The 23,932-nt window shown below is 44.1% G+C and overlaps 2 protein-coding genes across 9 annotated transcripts in view; both read left to right on the plus strand.

Annotated features, from left to right (window-relative positions):
* Positions 1–23,932, plus strand: part of LOC143981780 (beta-1,3-galactosyltransferase 5-like) — a 214,169-nt gene that overhangs the window by 179,986 nt on the left and 10,251 nt on the right. Inside the window, exon 1 of one of the 8 annotated variants that reach the window (XM_077479873.1) lies at positions 8,390–8,507. The exons of the other annotated variants lie outside the window; for them this stretch is intronic. The gene's annotated coding sequence lies outside the window, so the exon portion shown is untranslated. Of the gene's footprint in view, positions 1–8,389; positions 8,508–23,932 lie in introns of those variants that run through there. 8 annotated transcript variants of the gene reach the window in all.
* The window catches only part of LOC143981781 (beta-1,3-galactosyltransferase 5-like), a 35,663-nt gene continuing 20,116 nt past the window's right edge, over positions 8,386–23,932 (plus strand). Inside the window, exon 1 of the mRNA XM_077479882.1 lies at positions 8,386–8,507. The gene's annotated coding sequence lies outside the window, so the exon portion shown is untranslated. The remainder of the gene's footprint in view (positions 8,508–23,932) is intronic.

Consider the following 23,932-nt stretch of genomic DNA (forward strand, 5'->3'; position numbering starts at 1 on the left):
TGGACGAACTTCCGACGGGACGTTTCGCGAACGCGAAATGCGAACGGACCCAAACGTTCGCGAAACCGAACGTTCGCCGCGGGCCCCATTGACTTCAATGGGAGGCGAACTTTGCAAACCTTCATGTCGAATTTGCGGCCACGTGGTAATTATTAGGGGGTAAAACGTAGTCCCACCATCTGGACAATGACATAATACATGTATGAGGTGAATTTGGGATCGATAACTACAAGCATTTTTATTTTATTTGGGAAATTGTTCTAACAATTCAGGACTATGGAGCTAATGAAGGCAATGGAGGAGAGGGAAGGTCAGGGACCAGGGTAGGCAAAGAAGAGGGTGCAGGAGATGATCACCAGCAGCGTGACATACCGGAATGACACATGCACCGTGATAGAGGCATCTGACAGCAGCACCGTAATACAGAGCACTGACAGCAGCACCGTGACATACAGCGCTGACAGCAGCACCGTGACATACAGCGCTGACAGCAGCACCGTGACATACAGCGCTGACAGCAGCACCGTGACATACAGCGCTGACAGCAGCACCGTGACATACAGCGCTGACAGCAGCACCGTGACATACAGCGCTGACAGCAGCACCGTGACATACAGCGCTGACAGCAGCACCGTGACATACAGCGCTGACAGCAGCACCGTGACATACAGCGCTGACAGCAGCACCGTGACATACAGCGCTGACAGCAGCACCGTGACATACAGCGCTGACAGCAGCACCGTGACATACAGCGCTGACAGCAGCACCGTGACATACAGCGCTGACAGCAGCACCGTGACATACAGCGCTGACAGCAGCACCGTGACATACAGCACTGACAGCAGCACCGTAAGCAGCCCCAGGAGGAAGTCAGCACAGCACAGGGATGGTGTGATCCCCTCATAATAAGAACCCCCAGGAGGAAGTCAGCACAGCACAGGGATAGTGTGATCCCTTCATAATAAGAACCCCCAGGAGGAAGTCAGCACAGCACAGGGATATCATAAGCAGCCCCAGTAGAAATATGACACCGCTCAACCTCTTCAAAGAGGAGGGTAGGGGCATATAGTACGGTGTGCTTTTTTGGGTCAAGGAAGTGAGCCAAATGAATTAAGAAGGTCTGTGTGCTTGATTAAAAAAATAGTTTATAGACATATACATGGTCTACTGGTCACATGTGTTGAATTCCTCCGAGATCCATGCCTCATTCATTTTTAGAAATGTGAGGTAGTTAACACTGTGGTGAGCTAGGCGAGTACGCTTATCGGTCACAATCCCCCCTGCTGCGCTGAACGTCCTTTCGGACAGGACACTGGATGAGGGGCAAGCCAACAGTTCGATTGCAAATTGGGCAAGCTCTGGCCAGAGGTCAAGCCTGCCCACCCAGTAGTCTAGGGGTTCATCACTCCTCAGAGCGTCCACATCGGCCGTTAACCCAATGTAGTCGGACACCTGACGGTCTAGGCGTTCCCTGATGCTGGATCCGGATGACACCTGTCGATGGGTCGGCTGAAAGAATGACCTCATATCCGAAGTCACCAACACATCTTCAAACCGGCCTCTTCTTGCAGGCGCTGTTGGATTGGTACCCGCAAATCCTTCTCTGGGAGTGGGAATTGCTCCTCTGCCAGCGCACGCAAAAGCAGAATGCAGCATTTCTCGAAGCAAGGCCTGGAAGTGCTGCATTCTGACAGCCCTCTGCGACGGCGGTAACATTTCCGCCATTTTGTGTTTGTACCGGGGGTCTAAGTACGTTGCCACCCAGTACTGGTCCTTGACCCTCATGCTTTTTATACGGGGGTCCCTATTAAAACACTGGAGCATGAAGGCCCCCATTTGCACTAAAGTGGAAGCGGTGTGGTGGCCTGGCTCCTGCTCATCATCCAGGATAATGTCGTCCTCTTCATTCTCCTCTCCCCATCCTCGCACAACAGGGATCCCAGAAAGGTTTAAAGCATGCTCTTCTTGCTCCTGCTCATCCGCCCCGGCACCATCCTCCTCTGACTCCTCATCAGACTCCTGTTGTTGACTTGTCTCAGATAGAGTAGCCCCCCCTGGGAATTCATCCAGCATTGCGACTTCCTCATCTTCCCGCTCCTGCTCCTCCACAGCCTGATCAATGACACGACGCAATGCACGCTCCAGAAAGAAGGCATAAGGTACCATGTCACTGATGGCGCCATGGCTGCGACTGACCAGTTTGGTGATCTCCTCAAATGGCCGCAGAAGTCTGCATGTGTCGCGCATGAGCAGCCACTGGCGCGGTGAAAAAAAACCCAGCTCCCCAGAACCGTTTCTTTCGCAGAGTTCATACAGGTAGACGTTAACTGCACGTTTCTGCTGGAGCAGCCTATCAAGCATATAGAAGGTTGAGTTCCATCGCGTCGGGCAATCGCAAATAAGACGTCTGACCGGCAGATGGTGTCGCCGCTGAATGTCAGCAAGGCGAGCCATGGCCGTGTAAGATCTTCTGAAATGGGCCGAGATTTTCCTTGCCTGCCGCAAGATGTCCTGGACCCCAGGGTATTTGACAAGGAATCGCTGCACGACCAAGTTTAAGACGTGTGCCATGCACGGCACGTGCGTGATTTTGCCCTGTTTCAATGCGCTAAGCAGATTGGCACCGTTGTCACACACCACTTTACCAACTGTCAAATTGAGCGGTGTTAGCCACTCATCTGCCTGTGAACGCAAAGCTGAAAGGAGTGCCGGGCCAGTGTGGCTCTTTGCTTCCAGGCACAACAGACGCAGCACGGCATGGCAACGTCTCACCTGGCATGTGGAATAGGTTCTGGGGAGCTTGGGCGGTGCAGTGGAAGAGACGCTAGCAGCGGAAAAGGAGGAGGCAGCTGAGGAGGAGAGGGAGGAGGATGGAGTAGGAGGAGGAGAAGAAGAGTCAGGCCTGCATGCAATCCGTGGCGGTAAAACCAAATCTACACGGGTGCCACGGGTTACATGCTTGACGGCCGTCAGAAGGTTCACCCAGTGGGCAGTAAAACTGATATACCTTCCCTGCCCGTGTTTGCTAGACCACGTGTCTGTGGTCAGATGTATCTTGGCACCGACACTGTGTGCCAGAGATACATTCACTTGCCGCTGAACATGGCCATATAGCTCTGGGATGCCCTTCTCTGAGAAATACTTCCTTCCTGGGACCTTCCATTGTGGTGTTCCAATGGCCACAAATTTGCGAAAGGCCTCCGAGTCCACCAGTTTATATGGCAGTAGTTGGCGGGCTATGAGTTCTGACAAGCCAGCCGCCAACCGTTGGGCAAGAGGGTTATCCGGCGTCATCATTTTTTTACGCTCAAACATTAGGCCCACGGAAGCCTGCCTTTTTGCAGAAAAATGTGAGCTTGGCGTGATGGAAGGTGGAGTGGAGGACAATTGTGAGGAGAGAGGAGAAGGAGAAGTAGAAGACGAGGCTGGACGGTGAGAGCCTGCAGTGTGGCTTTGTGTGTTCCGTTGCTCCCACTGGGCTCGGTGATGGCTGCTCATGTGCCTTCTTAAGGCGGTCGTCCCTAGGTGAGTATTGGGCTTACCGCGACTAACGCGTTGACTGCAAAGATTGCAGATGGCAACGCTATTGTCAGCAGCGGACACGTTAAAAAAAGCCCACACTGCGGAGCCATGTGCCGGTGTCCTGGGAGCGCCAGATGTGACCGTACATGGTCGATGACTCGCTCCTGATACATTTGCAGTCTGCTTTGTCCCTGCTGTGCAATGTAAGTCATTGCTGCTTCTCCTCCCTATCTGCTGGTCCATATCTCCCTCTGAACTCCCCTCCTCTTCCTCTCTTGTGGGCACCCACGTGACATCACTAGACACGTCATCATCAACGTCACCTTCCCCACCGCTATAAGTAGAGATCTCGGAGTAGGCAGCAACACCGGGGACCAACCTCCTCCTTGGGCTGATCTGGGTACTGGCGTCAGACTGCTGAGTAGCGCTTGTTGCTACCTCCTCTTCCTGATCCAATACCAAGAGTGGCTGCGCATCAGAAATGTCCTCTTGATATGGATCGGAAAATAATTCCAGTGACTCAAGCGGAAGGTATGTGGTGGTGGTGGTGGTGGTCGTGTTGTTGGTGGTAGTGTCTTTGGGGGTGCACATAGCAGAGAGTGAAGAAGAGGGTGCAGATCGAGAGGATGAGGAGGGTGCAGAAGAGTAAGGCTGAGCGAGCCACTCAACCAAGTCTGGTGCATCCTTTAAAGTAATTGAACGCACCTTCTGCAACTTCCCACTTTGGCTCAAGCCTGTTGCTCCTGCCCTACCCCTACCACCCCTGCGGAAGGGCCTGCCTCTTCCTCTGCCTGTCATTTTTTAAATGACCCTGTGACAAAACTCTTAGTCCCTATACCGATGAAGGACTGCTGCAGTATAGGGCAGCGGTCAGCAGTGGTGCACGTCAACCCTATCTATTGTGGACCGATAGCGGTCCTTACAGAACAGCAGACTGTACCGCACTCAAGCCTATGTACCGTAGCACCCTATACCAAGTTACCAGTCCTTATAAGAACTTTTGTGGACCAAGCAGGTTGTGTATTAGTGTTTAGCAGACTGTATGTCAGTCCCTATACCGCTGAAGGACTGCTGCAGTATAGGGCAGCGGTCAGCAGTGGTGCACGTCAACCCTATCTATTGTGGACCGATAGCGGTCCTTACAGAACAGCAGACTGTACCGCACTCAAGCCTATGTACCGTAGCACCCTATACCAAGTTACCAGTCCTTATAAGAACTTTTGTGGACCAAGCAGGTTGTGTATTAGTGTTTAGCAGACTGTACGTCAGTCCCTATACCGCTGAAGGACTGCTGCAGTATAGGGCAGCGGTCAGCAGTGGTGCACGTCAACCCTATCTATTGTGGACCGATAGCGGTCCTTACAGAACAGCAGACTGTACCGCACTCAAGCCTATGTACCGTAGCACCCTATACCAAGTTACCAGTCCTTATAAGAACTTTTGTGGAACAAGCAGGTTGTGTGTTAGTGATTAGCAGACTGTACGTCAGTCCCTATACCGCTGAAGGACTGCTGCAGTATAGGGCAGCGGTCAGCAGTGGTGCACGTCAACCCTATCTATTGTGGACCGATAGCGGTCCTTACAGAACAGCAGACTGTACCGCACTCAAGCCTATGTACCGTAGCACCCTATACCAAGTTACCAGTCCTTATAAGAACTTTTGTGGACCAAGCAGGTTGTGTATTAGTGTTTAGCAGACTGTACGTCAGTCCCTATACCGCTGAAGGACTGCTGCAGTATAGGGCAGCGGTCAGCAGTGGTGCACGTCAACCCTATCTATTGTGGACCGATAGCGGTCCTTACAGAACAGCAGACTGTACCGCACTCAAGCCTATGTACCGTAGCACCCTATACCAAGTTACCAGTCCTTATAAGAACTTTTGTGGAACAAGCAGGTTGTGTGTTAGTGATTAGCAGACTGTACGTCAGTCCCTATACCGCTGAAGGACTGCTGCAGTATAGGGCAGCGGTCAGCAGTGGTGCACGTCAACCCTATCTATTGTGGACCGATAGCGGTCCTTACAGAACAGCAGACTGTACCGCACTCAAGCCTATGTACCGTAGCACCCTATACCAAGTTACCAGTCCTTATAAGAACTTTTGTGGACCAAGCAGGTTGTGTATTAGTGTTTAGCAGACTGTACGTCAGTCCCTATACCGCTGAAGGACTGCTGCAGTATAGGGCAGCGGTCAGCAGTGGTGCACGTCAACCCTATCTATTGTGGACCGATAGCGGTCCTTACAGAACAGCAGACTGTACCGCACTCAAGCCTATGTACCGTAGCACCCTATACCAAGTTACCAGTCCTTATAAGAACTTTTGTGGACCAAGCAGGTTGTGTATTAGTGTTTAGCAGACTGTACGTCAGTCCCTATACCGCTGAAGGACTGCTGCAGTATAGGGCAGCGGTCAGCAGTGGTGCACGTCAACCCTATCTATTGTGGACCGATAGCGGTCCTTACAGAACAGCAGACTGTACCGCACTCAAGCCTATGTACCGTAGCACCCTATACCAAGTTACCAGTCCTTATAAGAACTTTTGTGGACCAAGCAGGTTGTGTATTAGTGTTTAGCAGACTGTACGTCAGTCCCTATACCGCTGAAGGACTGCTGCAGTATAGGGCAGCGGTCAGCAGTGGTGCACGTCAACCCTATCTATTGTGGACCGATAGCGGTCCTTACAGAACAGCAGACTGTACCGCACTCAAGCCTATGTACCGTAGCACCCTATACCAAGTTACCAGTCCTTATAAGAACTTTTGTGGAACAAGCAGGTTGTGTGTTAGTGATTAGCAGACTGTACGTCAGTCCCTATACCGCTGAAGGACTGCTGCAGTATAGGTGAGCGGTCAGCAGTGGTGCACGTCAACCCTATCTATTGTGGACCGATAGCGGTCCTTACAGAACAGCAGACTGTACCGCACTCAAGCCTATGTACCGTAGCACCCTATACCAAGTTACCAGTCCTTATAAGAACTTTTGTGGACCAAGCAGGTTGTGTATTAGTGTTTAGCAGACTGTACGTCAGTCCCTATACCGCTGAAGGACTGCTGCAGTATAGGGCAGCGGTCAGCAGTGGTGCACGTCAACCCTATCTATTGTGGACCGATAGCGGTCCTTACAGAACAGCAGACTGTACCGCACTCAAGCCTATGTACCGTAGCACCCTATACCAAGTTACCAGTCCTTATAAGAACTTTTGTGGACCAAGCAGGTTGTGTATTAGTGTTTAGCAGACTGTACGTCAGTCCCTATACCGCTGAAGGACTGCTGCAGTATAGGGCAGCGGTCAGCAGTGGTGCACGTCAACCCTATCTATTGTGGACCGATAGCGGTCCTTACAGAACAGCAGACTGTACCGCACTCAAGCCTATGTACCGTAGCACCCTATACCAAGTTACCAGTCCTTATAAGAACTTTTGTGGAACAAGCAGGTTGTGTGTTAGTGATTAGCAGACTGTACGTCAGTCCCTATACCGCTGAAGGACTGCTGCAGTATAGGGCAGCGGTCAGCAGTGGTGCACGTCAACCCTATCTATTGTGGACCGATAGCGGTCCTTACAGAACAGCAGACTGTACCGCACTCAAGCCTATGTACCGTAGCACCCTATACCAAGTTACCAGTCCTTATAAGAACTTTTGTGGAACAAGTGAGTTGTGAATGTTTAGCAGACTGCAGCAGAAGGGCAGCAGTCAAGTATAATATCCTTTCTATATTTGGAAGAAAGAATATTATACATGTACAAGCCTATTACTGTACCACTGATACCAGTCCTGAAAAGAACCTTTGTGGAACTAATAATAACAGCAAGTCTTTAAAATTACCCTCACTGCCTGACAACACTGCTTCCTTCCTGTCCCTATACAAATTGGCAAAAAAAGAGAACGATTAGTGGTTACTGGAACAGCTCTTTTGTGGACCTTGATAGTAACAGCTAATGATGATGATGATGATGATGATGATGAAAGACTAATCTGGCTGTCCCTGTAGCATACACCGTCCTTTCCCTTTCTCTAAACTAACAAAAGACACTCAGGCTGCTGCAAGAATCAGCAGCACAGCAAACCTATCAACACCTAACACCTATACCAGTCCTGAAAAGAACTTTTGTGTACCAAATAGCTAGTGGTTTATCTCTCCCTACTCCACACAGGAACCTGTCCCTATCGTAACAGAAGAAAGAATGTAAAATGGCCACCGGATCGGGTGTATTTATAGGTTAGGGGGAATGTACAAGTGTCCATGTGCTGTCATGTCTCAATTGGCTGTCCTGTATCACATGATAAACGTGTCACCAAAGGTTAAAGTTCTTGTATACATTAAACACGTAAGTCCGCCGCGGCGAACGACGGAAAAAGGCGTTCGAACGTGCGGACCGCGAATGTCGGAAATTCGCCGCGAAACGACCGCCGGGCGAACCGTTCGGCCATCACTAGCTATAAGCCATAATCATCAAAATTAAAAGAAAGAAATGCTTGAAATATATCACTCTGTGTGTAATGAATCAATATAATATGACTTTCACTTTTTGAATTGAATTACTGAAATAAATAAACTTTTTAAACATTCTAATTTTGTGAGATGCATCTGTATAAGCTGTGGCTTATTTCAAGATAACTTACTTTATTATTTATATTGGGTGAGGCCAAGTCCTTTTTTATTCATGCATACAGTATGTATCTCAGCATTCATGGCTCTGTAGTTTAGGAATGCATTTCCTCATATTTCGGAGCAAATCACCATGAAGCACTAATGGGGCAGAAATCTGACTTGTTGATGGAGGGAGAAGACAGTTCGCATAACTTTTCGGTAACCTTACTGTCAAGGTCTGCTGTTGGAGATTGCATATCTGCTTTATTTTTCAGTTTTTTTTCAGTGGTCCATTGTGGGAGGGCAGAAGTTGTGTGAGCGTGTCCCCTGTATGCCCAAGATTTGGAGTTTTCACTGAGCCTGCAGCATTAATTAGGCTGGCAAACATAGAAGGTAAGTTGCCTTCTAAACCAGGGTGGTGGTTGGGATAGTTATTTGTTTTTTTTCCCTAGTGGTATGCTGTCAAGAAGTTTGGTGGATACATAAATGCATTGTTTTCTTTTTATGAGTCTGGAGTGTAGATAAAAGACAAGGTCTGGGACAAGGAAGGGGGGGCAGGGACAAGGAAGGGGGGCAGGAGGGGCAGCCACCCTGGGTGCAGTGCCCTTGCACAAGGGAGAGAGCGATGTTGCTAGTCAAGCCATGCATGTATGCCCCAGATTGGTGGTGGGGAACTAGCTTACCTTGTCCTCCCTTGCATTGGGCCACAGATTTCGGTCTGCGCAAACAGTTACTGCTTACTTCAGCATGCCCACTCTCTGCCTCCTTACCTCGACCACCCACAGGCAACACAATAACACACTGTGCATGGGAAAACCATCTAAATGTTCGCATGAAAACAAATGATTTTGCATGCACAGTGCACCCTCCATGTCAACAATGGTCAGCCAGGGCACAAAGAAGTTGGAGAATGGGGATGTCGGAGCAGGCAGGGCCGTATGTCCATCTTCAATGTGGGCGCAGTTCCACATTTTAGTCCTTGGCACTGGACGACCTTGTCCTGGCACCGTACAGTGCCTGCCATCCTTAAAGATATCAGACTGGTGTGTCAAGTGTGAAGGCCTGTATTCCAGTAGCTGAAGGTCTTATATGGGACTCTGCCATGTCAGTACCTGTAGGTACACCCTTCAGCACAGCATCCTTATAGCAAGGGTGCTCTCGGAGAACCAGCTGAATGGTGACTTACATTATTCTTCCCCATGCAGTGACCCAAGAAGTGTCGCAGGAACTGGGTGGGTGGATTGATTATTCTAATGCCCTGTACACACGGTCAGATATTCCGACGACAAAATCCGTCTGAATTTACAAGAATATAATAGAATGCATATAGAATAAAAATAATATAGCCATCTTCCAAAATTAGAATTTAGAATAGAACCAGCTATTCTTCACAATGAATTTGGATGGATTCTACTTTTTCAATTCTAATTTGATTTGAATACTTTAAAATCCTTAAAAAAAAAAAATCTGAAAACGAATAAAAAAAAAAGTGAAATAAAACAAATTTCTTTATGAATGCAACAAAACTAAATTAGTTGCATAACAAATCGATTTGAAACTAAATGTTTTCATTCTGCATGTCTAGCTAAGGCTTACAATATTTATTTTACCAAGTACAGGAAATACCTGTTAATCCTGCTGGAAATGTAGTGATAATTTCAAGAACAAACCGCCTTTATCTTCTAAATCAACTTCTGTGTAAGGGAAATGAAAAGTAAAAGATGTGTTTGTAACCCAAATCAACAGAAGAGCCTAGTGTAACAGATGTTGGAACCCAGGTGGGAGACATACCAGGTAAAAAAAGCAACCTTGAAAAAACCCTATGCCAAAAGAAGATGGGTATACAGAAGTACCATTACATAGAGCCTCTGAGATGTAGTGTCTGAAAAGAATATTAACTACAAATAACAAAAAATTTAATTTATTACATAATTAATACAATAAGCCAAATGCAATTCATAAAATAATTGATCCTTCACTAAACACCATCCATAAACAACGTTGTCTAGGAACAGACAGGACAAACAAACAAGCAAGAAGTCTGAGCGCTACAGATGCATCTGCAATGGAAACCATATAAATGCACTTCAAAAAGAGCCCCACAGTCCTGATATGGATATAGGAATAAAGGAGGCAAATGCAAAATTTTAAAATCAAAAATCCTGGGGACTGTGGTATGTGGCTGTTTGTCCTGTCTGTCCCCAGACGACGTTGTCTATGGATGGTGTTTGGTGAAGGATCAACGATTTTATGAATTTGGCTTATTGTATTAATTATGTAATAAAACAATTTCCTTAATTGTAGTTAATATTCCTTTCAGACGCTATATCTGAGGTTCTATGTAGTGGTACTTTTCTATACCTATCTTCTTTTGGCACAGGGTTTTTTCAAGGTTGCTTTTTTACCTGGTATGTCTCCCACCTGGGTTCCAACTTGTTGCCACTTTCATATTTTTGAGTTTTTGGCTAGTACCCTGTCCCCTCGCCTTAAGGGTACCAGTTTAAAAGCAGCTTTATCAGCTAAGTCCTGATGACATTCCAAAACCACCTTTTTCGACTGTTTTCAAATGACTCCACTGCTTTTGAACCTAGTCATTGGGTGTTTCAAAGAGTCTTCAACAACAAGTTGACGAGTAGTTGGCCACTAGACCCGAACATCAGGAAGAAAGGTTTATTACCAGTAGCCTTGTGTACTGTATGGTTGTAGGCCCAAACTACTTCTCCCAGATGCTGGTGCCACTGATCCCAATGTTCCTGCTTCAAGGTCCTCAGCATACTAATTAGTGCAGTACTGAAATGCTCACAAGCGCCATCCCCCCGAGGGTGATACAGGGTTATTTGCAGATCCCATTTATCTTGCACAGTTTTAAGAAATTGGGACCATGCACAACATGAGCTCAAAACAACTTTGCCATGGTGACTGCAGTCTGATCACAAGTCAGAACCACTATGGCAGAAGTTATAAGGATTCAGACGTTGAAATCGCTGAAGGAGTGGTCTGTTCTGTGGGCAACTTGTGTAGGGCATATCTCTGACATTCTCGACAAGCCTGTTGCACCCTATCTGTCAATCCTGGGCAGTAGAAAAATCACACCAAAGTGCCCTATAGAGGCATGCAGAAGCTGTCAAAACTCCAAAGCAGCTGACTGAGGGATGACTATTTGGTATATGTGGAGTTTCTTGGAGGGAATTCAAGCATACCAGTACAACAATGTTTCCTGTATTTTCAAGTGGCCCCACTTCTGGATTAACTGTTTCACTTCTGTGAAAAGTCAAAGACCCTCTCGATTGGAGGGTTTTTATTTCTGGAAAGGAACCTCCAAATTATGCTATGTCAGAGTCTTTTCGTTGTAGAGTGGCCCATTTCAACTGCCTTTGATGGGGGGGTGGGTAGTTTGATCTACCAATACAATTCAATCTTGTTCTTATTGTATAGGAGCCACTTCAAATTCTTCTAGACACTGGTCTACATTGCTGTGCAGTTGCTCTACAGGGTAGCAAGACCGAGCATCTCCTTTGCTGTGTAACCTTCCTGGCTTATAATTGATCTTATAACTGGCTAACCAAGCCACCCACCATTGCTCTAGGGCTCCCAGTTTGGCCGATTCTAGATAAGCCAGAAGTCGATGTAGATTTCCACCTGCCCTCCTGTAACGTATATGGCAAATGTTTAAGTTATGGCCCAGAACAAATCCAACGGTTCTAGTTCTAGTGTGTTCTGTATGCTGTAGACTATGGCTGGCATAAACAATAACACGCTCAACTTCATCTTGTTTTTGAGCAAGCACAGTGTTTAGGCCCTGAAAATTGCCATAAGTGTAAACCACAAAAAGGTTTGTATAGTTAGCATACACCAACCAGGGGGCCGTAGTCAGACAATCTTTGTCCTGGATGGAAGGAGAAGACTTGCCCTTCTGGTGAGTAGGCTGTCCACACAGTAGCTATGTAAGAGGGGACACAGTCTGAACAAATTTAATAATAAAATGTCAGTAGTAAAGTACCAGCCCCAGGAAAAAACTAAGTTCAGTCACAGTTTTGGGCATGACCCAGTCTCGCACCACTTATATCTTGGTCAGATCCAAAGATGCCCCTCTAGCCTCCACTACATGGCTAAAGTACTCTATCTGGCTTTTCATCAGATAAAATTTTTTTGGCTTCAGCTTTAGTCCATACTGTGTCTAAGCCCTTGTACACACGGTCGGAGATTTCGACAACCAAATCCGTCGGATTTTGCCCGTCGGATCTTGTCCGAAACTGTTGCTTACACACGGTCGGACAAAGTTGTTGAAAAATCCGATCTTTCAGAACGTGATGACGTAATTTGTTTACGATGGGACTACATTCAGGCTAGTAGCCAATAGCTTTGATGTAGGAATTTGATCTGGGCACTTGGTCCGATCGGCCCAGTTGGTCGGGAAATATTTCCAACAAGTTGGAAAATTGGGTCCGACGGATATTCCGACGGAATCAGTCCGATGCATACCACACACAGTCGGATTATCCGACAACGCGGTCCGATAGGACACATTCCGACAGATTCTCCGACCGTGTGTACAAGGGCTAAGAGTAAAAACTCAATCAAGGTGCTTAATATGACCCTCAAAAGTCTTTGAAAAGATGATAATGTCATCCAGATAAATTTAGTATAGTCAGGCTGAAGGGCATATATATAAACTTCTGCAGTCCTAGAGAAGTAATAAAAGTAGCCTTGTCTTGATTCTTCTCTCTCACAAGCACTTGCCAGTAGCCACTACACAAATCCAAGGTTGAAAAATAACCTGCCTGTCCTAAGACCACAAGAGATTCTTCCACCTGTGGCCGGGGTAAACCTCTCGGTGAGTATATGCATTTAGCTTCTGCTAGTCCACGTAGCGTAGACTGCCATCTTTATTCCAGATTAGGACTATGGGGACAGGCCACAGGCTCTGACTTTTCTCGAACAACCCCACTCTGAAACATATTTTGGATCAAGTCTGTCAGGGTCTGGATCTGAACCTAGGACCTCTGTGGTGTCTGGATGTAGCTCTTCTCACTGTTCCCCTTGAGATACTGGACCGTGCCCTGTCTAATCCCTTGAACAACCTTGCCTTGTATCCTGTTTTTGGTGAAACTCCTCTCCACCATCAGGAGTTTGGTGAAGACTAGCTAGTGCTTAGTGCCCATGCCTTGGGTGAGCCTGAGTCATCCATCAGGGTCACCTGTTTGTGTACTTATCCTGCTGGTTGGTGTGAACAACTCTACTGCTATAGCCATTGATCTCTGAGCCTGACCTCTGACTGTGACAGAATAATCTGGAGGCCACTATAGCACAAGCTGTGACTTTCAGGAAACACATTTCAAAGCTGCATGGGTTACCTAATGAGAAAAATTGGAAAATATGGTGAAAAAGCAACAGCAGGAAATCCATGCACTAAAGAAACAATTGCTGGATTTACCTTCCCGAGATGATACTAGCGCATGTATGCTTCTTTGACTTCGGTTCAATGGACACCACCGCCATAACAGGGGTTTCCTTAACCAATGTTGCATATATTTCTGAGAAAAAGGAGGTATTGTTTGTTATCAACCTCCTGACTGAGGAAGCCTTAGTTTGGGCCCCCTTATGTAAAATAAGACCGTGCAACTCTGAATAATTCTGAGACTTCTGTGGCTGCAATAAATCAAATTGTTAATAATCCCACCTGCTGCCCTACTGCCGAAGCAAAGTTGCATCGTTTGTAGCAAGGTAGATGCTCTGTTGCTGATTTCCGATGTTGGATCTCATATATCACTTGGAACTAAGCAGCACAAAAGGACAAAAGAAGGGGCAAAAACGGGTTGGAAAACAACAACCCCGGGATTTTTAACGGTATCAGATCAACAAAGTATGGAATCAACTATCATCAACAATTGCAAAAATATTTTTATTATTCAGTCAACATCCATCAAAGATGTGCAAAACAAACAATATACAGTCATAAAAATCAATGGTGAGGCTGGATTAGGTGTAGATCATCTCCAAAATTACCCCACATTGATGCATAAAAACAAAAACGCTATGCTGCGATTATTCAACATGTTTCGCTCGTAACTCGAGCTTCATCGGGAATTGGCGCAGCAGCAGATCATAGCTAATAGAGTAAGAAAAACAACATATTAAATTCATGAAAAGTATATCACAAAATATATTATAGTAGGCATTTACAAAACACACATATTTTGCAGAATGAATATACAGAGGAAAAAGTAATCAAAAAATACAGTAGTCAACATGTCTAACATAACACATATTGATAACTATGTCATTTAATTTAATCTTACCAATTGCATCAGATTTGCCGCAGAGTTACCGAACAAGCGTGTCTATAAACCCACATTTTCGGTAAATTGCCAATCGATAGGAATTGTATACATTATGATCTGTCATTGTGACTCTTTTTATGTGGGGAAAACAAAACGTCGTTCTTTCACTGCATCAGGGACCATGTGTCCCTGATCCGGTCTAAGAAGATGGAAACCCCTATTAGTCGTCACTTTGGTCTTTTTCATAACTTTGACAGCTTAATGCATTTTTTTGCATTAGAACACATAGCCCCAGGGGATAGAGGGGGCGACTTTGATCAAATTTTATTACAGCGAGAGGCCTGTTGGATTTTTGACCTTAAAGCAACTGAATCACCGGGCTTGAACGAGGTGTTCAGTTTTAAGCCATTTCTTTAAATTGTTTTTCCCCCCTTCTTTTTTTTTTTTTTTTTTTTTTTGCCATGAGCATCAGAGTCTTCCTGGTCTTTAGTAATTGTTAACTTTTTGCAAACTTGTCATTATTCCATCTATTTTTGGCTTATGCGCAGGAACTGGAAATTGTAGCGCTTCCCCCTTAATCTATCGGTCTGTATGGGCGTCCAGGGGACTTTTCCGGTTTTTTTTCTGCTAATCAATCAGTTATATGACCATTTTGTCCCCCCCTTTCATTTGGAAAACAATGTTCACTTGCATTTACATAATCTTTTCCTTCATTATTCTGGAATGGATTCGCCACTATAAGTGAATTATCATCCGAAGGATCGAATTTAACTGAGTACACAGATGGGAGTTCGCTGTTATCAGTGACATTTTAACCATCCAGTTCATCTCATGTAAATTGACATCCATGTATGTAAACAGAGTATGTTGTTGATTTTGCCCTTTTCTCTGTGTATCTTTGTTTGTATCTTGTTTGGGGTCCCGCTGTGGTTGATGCCGCCCGCTGTCTTGCGACACTGTGTGGGTTGATTCCCAGGCATCCCCTATTCAATTCATTCACAGTTAGGGCATCTACCAAACTAAAGATGGCCGCGTGGCGGCCGTTGACGCGATCGGCGTCGGCCGCGCATGCGCAGTAAGATATGGAAGCTAGATTTGATGATAAGTTAAAGTGTTTCCTCTTTTGTGGAGCTTTGCGTTTGCATCTTGTTAGGGGTCCCGCTGTGGTTGCTGATGCCGCCCGCTGTCTTGTGACGCTGTGTGGGTTGATTCTCAGGCATCCCCTATTCAATTCATTCACGGTTAGGGCATTGACCAAACTAAAGATGGAAGCTAGATGTGATGACAAGTGAAAGTGTTTCCTTTTTTGAATCCGCCCACAGCCTGGCGGTAATGTCAGACGCCGCCCGGCTGGAGAGGACTTATAATCTCATCCCCCAGTCAGTTGCCTGTTGGCAATTGGAGGATGAACTGCTGAACAGGCTACTCCACAACAGGTGTCTCTGTACACATACTGATCGGTATGTAGGCTTTAACCTATACACTTTATTTTCTTATAACTACCCTTGATGAATTTATCATTGCCTTTTCCTGTTTATTACATTCATCTTATCTAACTGACTATATCCACCTTTCTCAACTGATAGTATTCATTTTACCCGTTTATTACAGCGTTTATTTCAATAAGCCATCTGGCAACATTGCTGGCATTTCCCTATACTGGTCATTTGTAACCAGTCTGCAATCCTATTGATTCAACCATCCAGGTAACATTATGCTCAGATCTCCTGTATACCTACTACAGGTTTTTTATCCTAATACAAACATCACTATGACTTATTTATTATGCTTATATAAAGTTTAATGTTCCTCTCTACAGACCTGATTTTTGGTTGATGCGTCACTACCCAGCCTGTGCAGTTACTGGTCAGCAGGTGCATTGATTGCACCTTCTTTTCAGTTCCTTAATTACTCATTATTAACGGCAAATCTATGCATAGACCTGCGGCAACTCTGATGCAATTGGTAAGATTAAATTAAATGACATAGTTATCAATATGTGTTATGTTAGACATGTTGACTAATGTATCCTGTAATAGGCAATTTATGTTTGGACATATTTCACATTTATTGAGATATATATAGATATATATATATATATATATATATATATAAATACATTTTTTTTTATTACTTTTTCCTCTGTATATTCATTCTGCAAAAATATGTGTGTTTTGTAAATGCTTACTATAATATATTTTGTGATATACTTTTCATGAATTTAATATGTTTGTTGTTTTTCTTACTCTATTAGCTATGATCTGCTGTTGCGCCAATTCCCGATGAAGCTCGAGTTGCGAGCGAAACATGTTGAATAATTGCAGCATAGCGTTTTTGTTTTTATGCATCAATGTGGGGTAATTTTGGAGATGATCTACACCTAATCCAACCTCACCATTGATTTTTATGACTGTATATTGTTTGTTTTGCACATCTTTGATGGATGTTGACTGAATAATAATAAAAATATTTTTGCAATTAATGGTTGATTGCATACTTTGTTGATCTGATACCGTTACAAATCCCGGGGTTGGCGTTTTCCAACCCGTTTTTGCCCCTTCTTTTGTCCTCTATATAGAATTCTGGGATGTGGTATCCTCCTCTCTTCAATCCTTTCTTCTTAATTTTTCTCGTAAGCAGCACAAAAGTCGGTTCTGCCAAAAGCTATCTGAACAGATAAAAGATGAGGTTTTTATCTATTTACAGTATGTATCAGAACTGATTAGAGACTTGCAGAAAAGAGGAAGGAGAGACTGGGGATGTTTGGTAATAATGGTGGCATGTGTTTCTCTGCTAGTCAAATAGTTCAGAAGGATCCAAAAGTTTTTTTTGTTTTTTTCTGGATTCCAACACTCCCAAACCTATGCAGATTAATGCTATAAAAAGAAGAAGAGAAGATGTTCAGAGAACTTCTGTCTATATTGTGGGGACTGTGGGCATTTATGCAGTTAATTGTCCCAACAACGTTAAAAGAACAATTGTTTTTCGACTGACTTTATAGTGCCAGAACAAAAAAACATTTCCAAGTCTATCTCCTGACTAATTCATGAAGAAAATAAAGTAAATTTTCTACTATCTTATTTTGTCATCCCTATTAATCTTATCACTGAAGGCCATGAAATCCCTTGCTCTTCTATGCAGGTCTCCAGGGCTGGGGGGGGACATTATGAGAAATAAACTGACCCCTATTGATACTGAGATGGTTGATAGTTCAACTTTACCTTCAGGGCCTGTTACCCATGAAATGGTTCCTTTTGAACTCCGGTTTGAGGCCAACCATCATGAGACAATCAGCTTTCAGCTGATTACGTCACTCAAATGTCCTATCATTCTATAAATTCCTTGATTTTTCTACCCATAATCCCTCCATTAACAGGGAAGCATGGGCTGTAACTATTCTTTGTTGAAAAAAAGACCCCACCTTGCTTCTGTGCATCAATTACAGAGATTTAAATTTGCTAGTAACAAACATTATCCACTTCCCTTAATCTGTGAAATACTGGAAAGACTTTGTTCTGCCAAAGTCAGATTTACAGGGCATAGAACCTTGTCTCTATTCATCCTGGATATGGATGGAAAACTGCCTTTAGAATCAGATATGGGTATTTTGAGTCTTTGGTTTTGCCTTTTGGCCTTTGTAATGCTCCCACAACTTTTCAACACTTCGTCGTAGATATTTTGTGAGCTCTGTTGGACCACTTTGCAACTGGATGATATTTTCATCTTTTCTCATAACCTGGTGGAGCCTTGCAAGCATGTTTCCACTGTCTTTCAAAGATTAAGAAAGAAAAAAGTTTGCATCAAACTGGAGATATGTGTGTTTGAACAAACCCAGATCCAGTTCACGGAAAATACTTTTTCTCCAGGAGTGGGCAAGAATCCTGAGAAGATAAAAGCAATGGTGGCTTGCCACGCCCCCAAGAACATTAAAGAAATACAGCAATTTGTTGTATTTGCCAACTTTTACAGAGGATTCATAAGGTATTTCTCCAAGGTAATTGCACCAAATACACAGCTTTTGTCGTGGAAGTTGATGCTGTGGATTCTGCCTTGGGGGATATCCTTTCTCACCAAATAGTAGAAAAGATGCAGCTTAATCTTTGTGCTTATTTAATGCCTTCAGCTGAAAAAAAAATGACATTGGAAATAAGGAGCTGCTGGCAATTAAAAAGCACTTTGAGTGGAAACATTTGCTGAAAGCGGCCAATCATCTGGTAACCACGCTCTCACTGATCATAAAAATGCATAATTAATTTGTTCTGCTACAAGATTATCTTCTAGACAAGCATGTTAGACCCTATTCTTTTTTAGGTTTAATTGTGTTATTTCATACCAAACCTGGGTCAAGGGATAGTAAGGCCAACGCTTTATCGAGGATGTTGTCTGGGCTTTTCCCGGAAAACAACTCTGAATGTAAAACCCTGCCTCAAAAGAACTTTCTAGGAACCACGAGCTCCAAGACATTGTTGAGCTTCCTCAGAGGGGTATGAGAATTGTCTTTTTATCCTCCCAAAAACATTTACCTTGTTTACAAGAATGGCTTTTAGACTCAAGCACATCACCTCCACGTACCTGAATCGGTTGGGTAGAAGCCCTCAGTTGGTACATGACTCTTAAAGCGTTCTTAAACCCAAACCAAAGTGCAATATATCGCAGCTTACCAATCATTACATGTGTTGGCTGCATCAGTTTTCTTTTCATTGGCTCCCCCCCCCCGGCCCCTATTTTCACTTGGTGATCTGGCCAGTACCACACCTCATGTATTAGAGAGACTCGGCTCCGGAGGAATGACCACAGGAGGAATACTCCAGCTCACAGTTTATAATCGGTTACAGCACACAATGTATTGCCTTTTGGGATAAAGGTTTTGTGTGAATAGATACAAGCTTATCATTTTAATCACCCCTGCCAGTGTTAAGTGATTTGCTCTTAAGTTGTTTGTCTCATTCATAAATGGATATGTTATGCTGGAGAGTATGTGCTGTGAAAAACAGACTTGCTGGCTTGATTTGTAAATTAAAATAAAAGCCTAAAAAAGGAAACTTGCAGCCATCACATCACAGAATTTGTAAGCTACAAGATAATGTTTGTTTTGAGTTGAATACTGCTTTAACTTGCTGGGCATTTTGGGGTTTCTAAGATAGCAAAACTTTGATTGCGTTCCTTTTGGTGGTCTGGTTACGAGAAAGGTGTCTGATCTGTGCACACAATAAGACACCTGGATCTTCTCATTTGGGGTTACTTTAACATTCTGTTCCATCAAGACCATGGTAGTCAATTCCTGTTGACTTCATGGTCGATCCTCCTCCCTTGAAAGAGATTAACACTATCTTGGTAGTCTTCGACCGTCTCACTAAGATGGCTCATGTAATACTAGTTAAGGGTGTACCCACTGCTGAGCAAACTGCGTAGTTGATGATTTTTTAAACTATATGGAATTACTGATGATGTTGTGCCTGACAGATGAGTACAGTTTACTTAGCAATTTTGAAAAAGCTTTTGCCCAGCTTACTCAGATTTTCAATCTCAGTCAAATGGTCTTTGAGGTTTTGTCAGTTATCATCAGGATGACTGGTTAGACTGGAGTTAACTTTTAACAATTTGAAAGAAAACTTTACTTACCAAAACCCTTCCTTTTTTTTTTTTTTTTTTCTTAAAGCAATTGTAAAAGTATTTTTCTAAAACAAACATGTCGTAGTCACCTGGTCTGTGCAAGGGTTTTGCACAGAGCATCCCTGATCTTCCTCTTCTTCTGGGGTCCTCCTCCTCGGGGGGGATATAGTATGCTGATTAATTACATTCACTAAGACTCCCCAAAATGCTTAGTTTTAATATAAATCAGTACTAAATATATCAAATGTAATTGCTAATTTTTGAAAAGTTAAAAAAAAAAAAGTGTTGGATGCATCTGAACAAAATGAAAAGTAGTGTCGGTCATCTTTGACTCTGCTTATGCCATGTTAATGCACATGTTCAATGAATATTTATTGAGAGCTGTAAAAGTTATTTAGAATCTAATTTGAATTTCTTTTTTCCCTTTTTTTTTTTTTTTTTTTTTTTTTTAGTCTTGTGACTGGCTCAGCGCCAATCAGGGCTGGCCGGATACAGACTCACACTTTAGAGAACAAAGCTTTTTTTGGTTATACTTCTACACTGGATCACAGGAGTGCAATTAGTCCTACACTTCTGTGACCCGTTTTTAGCCGACGGTGGTCACAGACCCGGTCCAGGCTCTGAAAAGATCCCGAAGGTATGGTCAGGATCTGGCAAGAAGCCTGGACCGGCAGTTGGCTCAACCTCTCAGCAAGCTCCCGAGATCCCGATCCAACTGCTCCCCTCCTCTGTACAGCCCAGCACGTTTCAGTGAGAGCTGGAGGGGCAGAGCAAAGAGCTCGTGATTGACAATAACTGCTATGTCCAGGCTGAAACCTGAGAGCTGAGTGATGACTGAGCGGTGTTTGATCTCTCAGCTCTCACTATTGGAGGTGGCGGGGGGGACAGCTACAGCTAGAAACAGTGCTGCCGCCATTTAGGTAAGTATGATTGTTTTATTTTTTTCAAATCCCCTACTTCTATTTTAAAACTTCCTGACAGTATGAAGATTCGCCCTGTTTTTAAAGAGGGAGTCTGCTGGGAGTCCGCGTTTTTTTTTTTTTTTTTTTCTTTAAAGCCAGCAGCTACAAATACTGCAGCTGCTGACTTTTAAAATAGTGACACTTACCTGTCCAGCGCACCCTCGATGTCGGCACCCGAAGCCGATCTCTCGATCGTCTCTCGGGTGCTACCGCCGCCATCTTGGGTATGGGAATCAGGAAGTGGAGCCTTTCGGCTTCATTTCCCGGTTCCCTACTGTGCATTCGTGAGTCGCGCTGCGCAATGAGGATGGACCCGCTGCCTCTGGGATCTGTGTGTTTCCTAGCAGGCAGCGGGGGACTTTCGGAAAGGGGCGTAATCTATGCCCCTTTCCGCAGAGAGCTATCCTGGAAGTGGGTGCAGATACCTGTACTGTACAGGTACCTGCACCATCCTCCCCCCTGAAAGGTGCCAATTGTGGCGCCGGAGGGGGGAAGGATTCCAATGAGCGGAAGGTCCACTTTAGGGTGGACCTCCGCTTTAATATATCACTATTTACACCATTTCATGAAAATCCTTTTTTTTGGAAAAATTCTTCTACCAACTCCACCAGGTACAGGGTGAAATTATATATATATATATATATATATATATATATATATATATGTATATGTATTTTTTTTGATTGAAATAATTCTTGATTCCATAATCTTTAGGAACAAATTATAATATCTGGTTCAATTGGAAGGATATGGGTCAGAGGAAAAGTCTTGGGAACCTGAGGAGATTGTTCATGCTCCCAGATTGACAAAATAGTTCCACGTTTTCTCAGAAACCTGCTTCTAAACATCCAGGGGCCATCTTGGAAGGAGGGGAGAACCGCCAACTTCCAGATTCAAACCTAAGCCCTCAGTATAAAAATTGTGGATACCTCCTAAAACTGGATTTTCAAGGCAATTTAAAAATACATATTCAACGAATTTTATTGATACAAAAACATCAACATAATAAAAACAGAGGTCCCCAATTGGGAAACGGAACAAAGAAAACACATGTACATGTATCATAATATTGTGCAATGATTATCTAAAAGTGGAATCACCCCACTACCATACATACAAGTTGCAGATGATGGTGGGTAGTGGGAGTATCCAATGCGTTTCGAAATGTAAATAAATTGTATTCTTCTTTAGGCACTAATACCATTTCTGAAAGTATAGAGTACAAATGTCATTTAGAATCCAAATTAAATATCATGTGGACATTGAAACAAATATAAAAATGCCCAACTTACATAGCAGCTAAATTATTGGAGAAAGCATTCCATCAAAATCAATGATTATCATAAAAGTCTGCCGCACAAAGCTTTTCTACAGGACCGCTGGATAAAATCCCATAGGGGCACACAAACACCGGAAAAAAGGAGGCTCAAAAATGTCTAGGCTGCAAAAAGAAAAAAGAAAAAACACAAAAGGAATATATCGCTGAAAATACGGTCTGGATTTATGGTAAATGACTGCCTCACCAGAGATCCCCCGATCCCCATAGGGGAGGGGGCACCTAAGGTGAAGCAAAGCAAAACCAAAATCGAGGGCCAAAAAATACTTGCTGGACAAAGGTCTCAAATGTATTTGCACAAACAAGTGGCATTCCAAGTAAATTGCAGCCAAAGACTAGCCCCCCATAAAGCAGCAACCTCACTGTGAAGCCTTCAACAGTGTTGCGGGGAAAGGAATGGCGCTGATGTGGTCCCCGGCGTCTCCTTATATCTCCCGAGTGGGCTGTCCCACACGCTGTACCCAAGACCTCAGTGGTATGCTCTTCTTGCTGTGCCACCTGAGATGCTGGACAAATCTCTGTCTGGTCCCTTAGACAGTCTTGCCTTGTATCTTGTTTTTGTAAGCGCTGAACTCTGAACGCTTATTCCTCCGATGATCCTTTTAAATAAAATCTATAATTCTGGGTTCATTTTATTTTTGTTTTAAAATATTTGGACTGTTTTATATATGCTCTTTACTCCTCCCATGAACTTACTGTTTTAAGCCATGTGTCTGCACTTGTTTGTCAGATTACAGTGCCCTCTCCAGCTGATATCTTGCTTCTTGCATACCCGTAGTTGTCCTTATCTTCGCTACCATTTGATTCGTTCCTCAACTACATTTTTTTTTTTTCTCATGCCAATTTGTAGTCACTTGATACCGAACCTTGATTTGTTTACTGACTACACTTTTGGTTGATCTCAACCTGCTCCATCAGTCACCAGATCCGGGCTTGCTCACCTCCTGTTTCCTCCCATTAAATGATTTAAGCTATGTCTCTGCACTTCCTGTTTGCCAGGTTACTGTCTCTCCAATCGATATCTTGCTCCTTGCATACTAGCAGTTGTCCTGATCTTCACTACCATTTGATTTGTTCCTTGGCTACGCTTCTGCCTGATCCCAATTTGCAACCACTTGTTACAGACCTTTGGCTTGTTTACTGACTATGCTTCTGCTTAACCCCAACCTGCTGTATCTGGTCACTGGATCCTGGCTTGCTCACCTCCCTGGCTCCTCCAATGAACTACCTGAGTTAAGTCATGTCTCTGTACTTCCCGTTTGCCAGATTGCTGTGCTCTCTCCAGATGATATCTTGCTCCTTGCATACCTGCAGTTGTCCTTATCTTCGCTACCATTTTATTTTTCCTGGACTACACTTTCGCCAGATCCCAACCTGCAACCACTTGTTACTGACTTTTGGCTTGTTTACTGACTAGGCTTTTGCTTGGTCCCTACCTGCTATATCTGTCACTAAATCCTGGCTTGCTCACCTCCTGGGCTGCAACCTCTGTGACAACTACAGGATCTCTGAAGGAAAAATTCTACATTAAAGATCCCACTCCATTGGCCAGCACCATATACTGAATGGAGGCCACGTTGCATCTGCTTACATGTTGGTGGCAGCAAAAGGGTTAAAGGAGACAAA

Source organism: Lithobates pipiens, unplaced genomic scaffold, assembly GCF_037356315.1.
Source record: "Lithobates pipiens isolate NorthernLeopardFrog02 unplaced genomic scaffold, aLitPip1_a1.2 Scaffold_16, whole genome shotgun sequence".
Taxonomy (NCBI): Eukaryota; Metazoa; Chordata; class Amphibia; order Anura; family Ranidae; genus Lithobates; species Lithobates pipiens.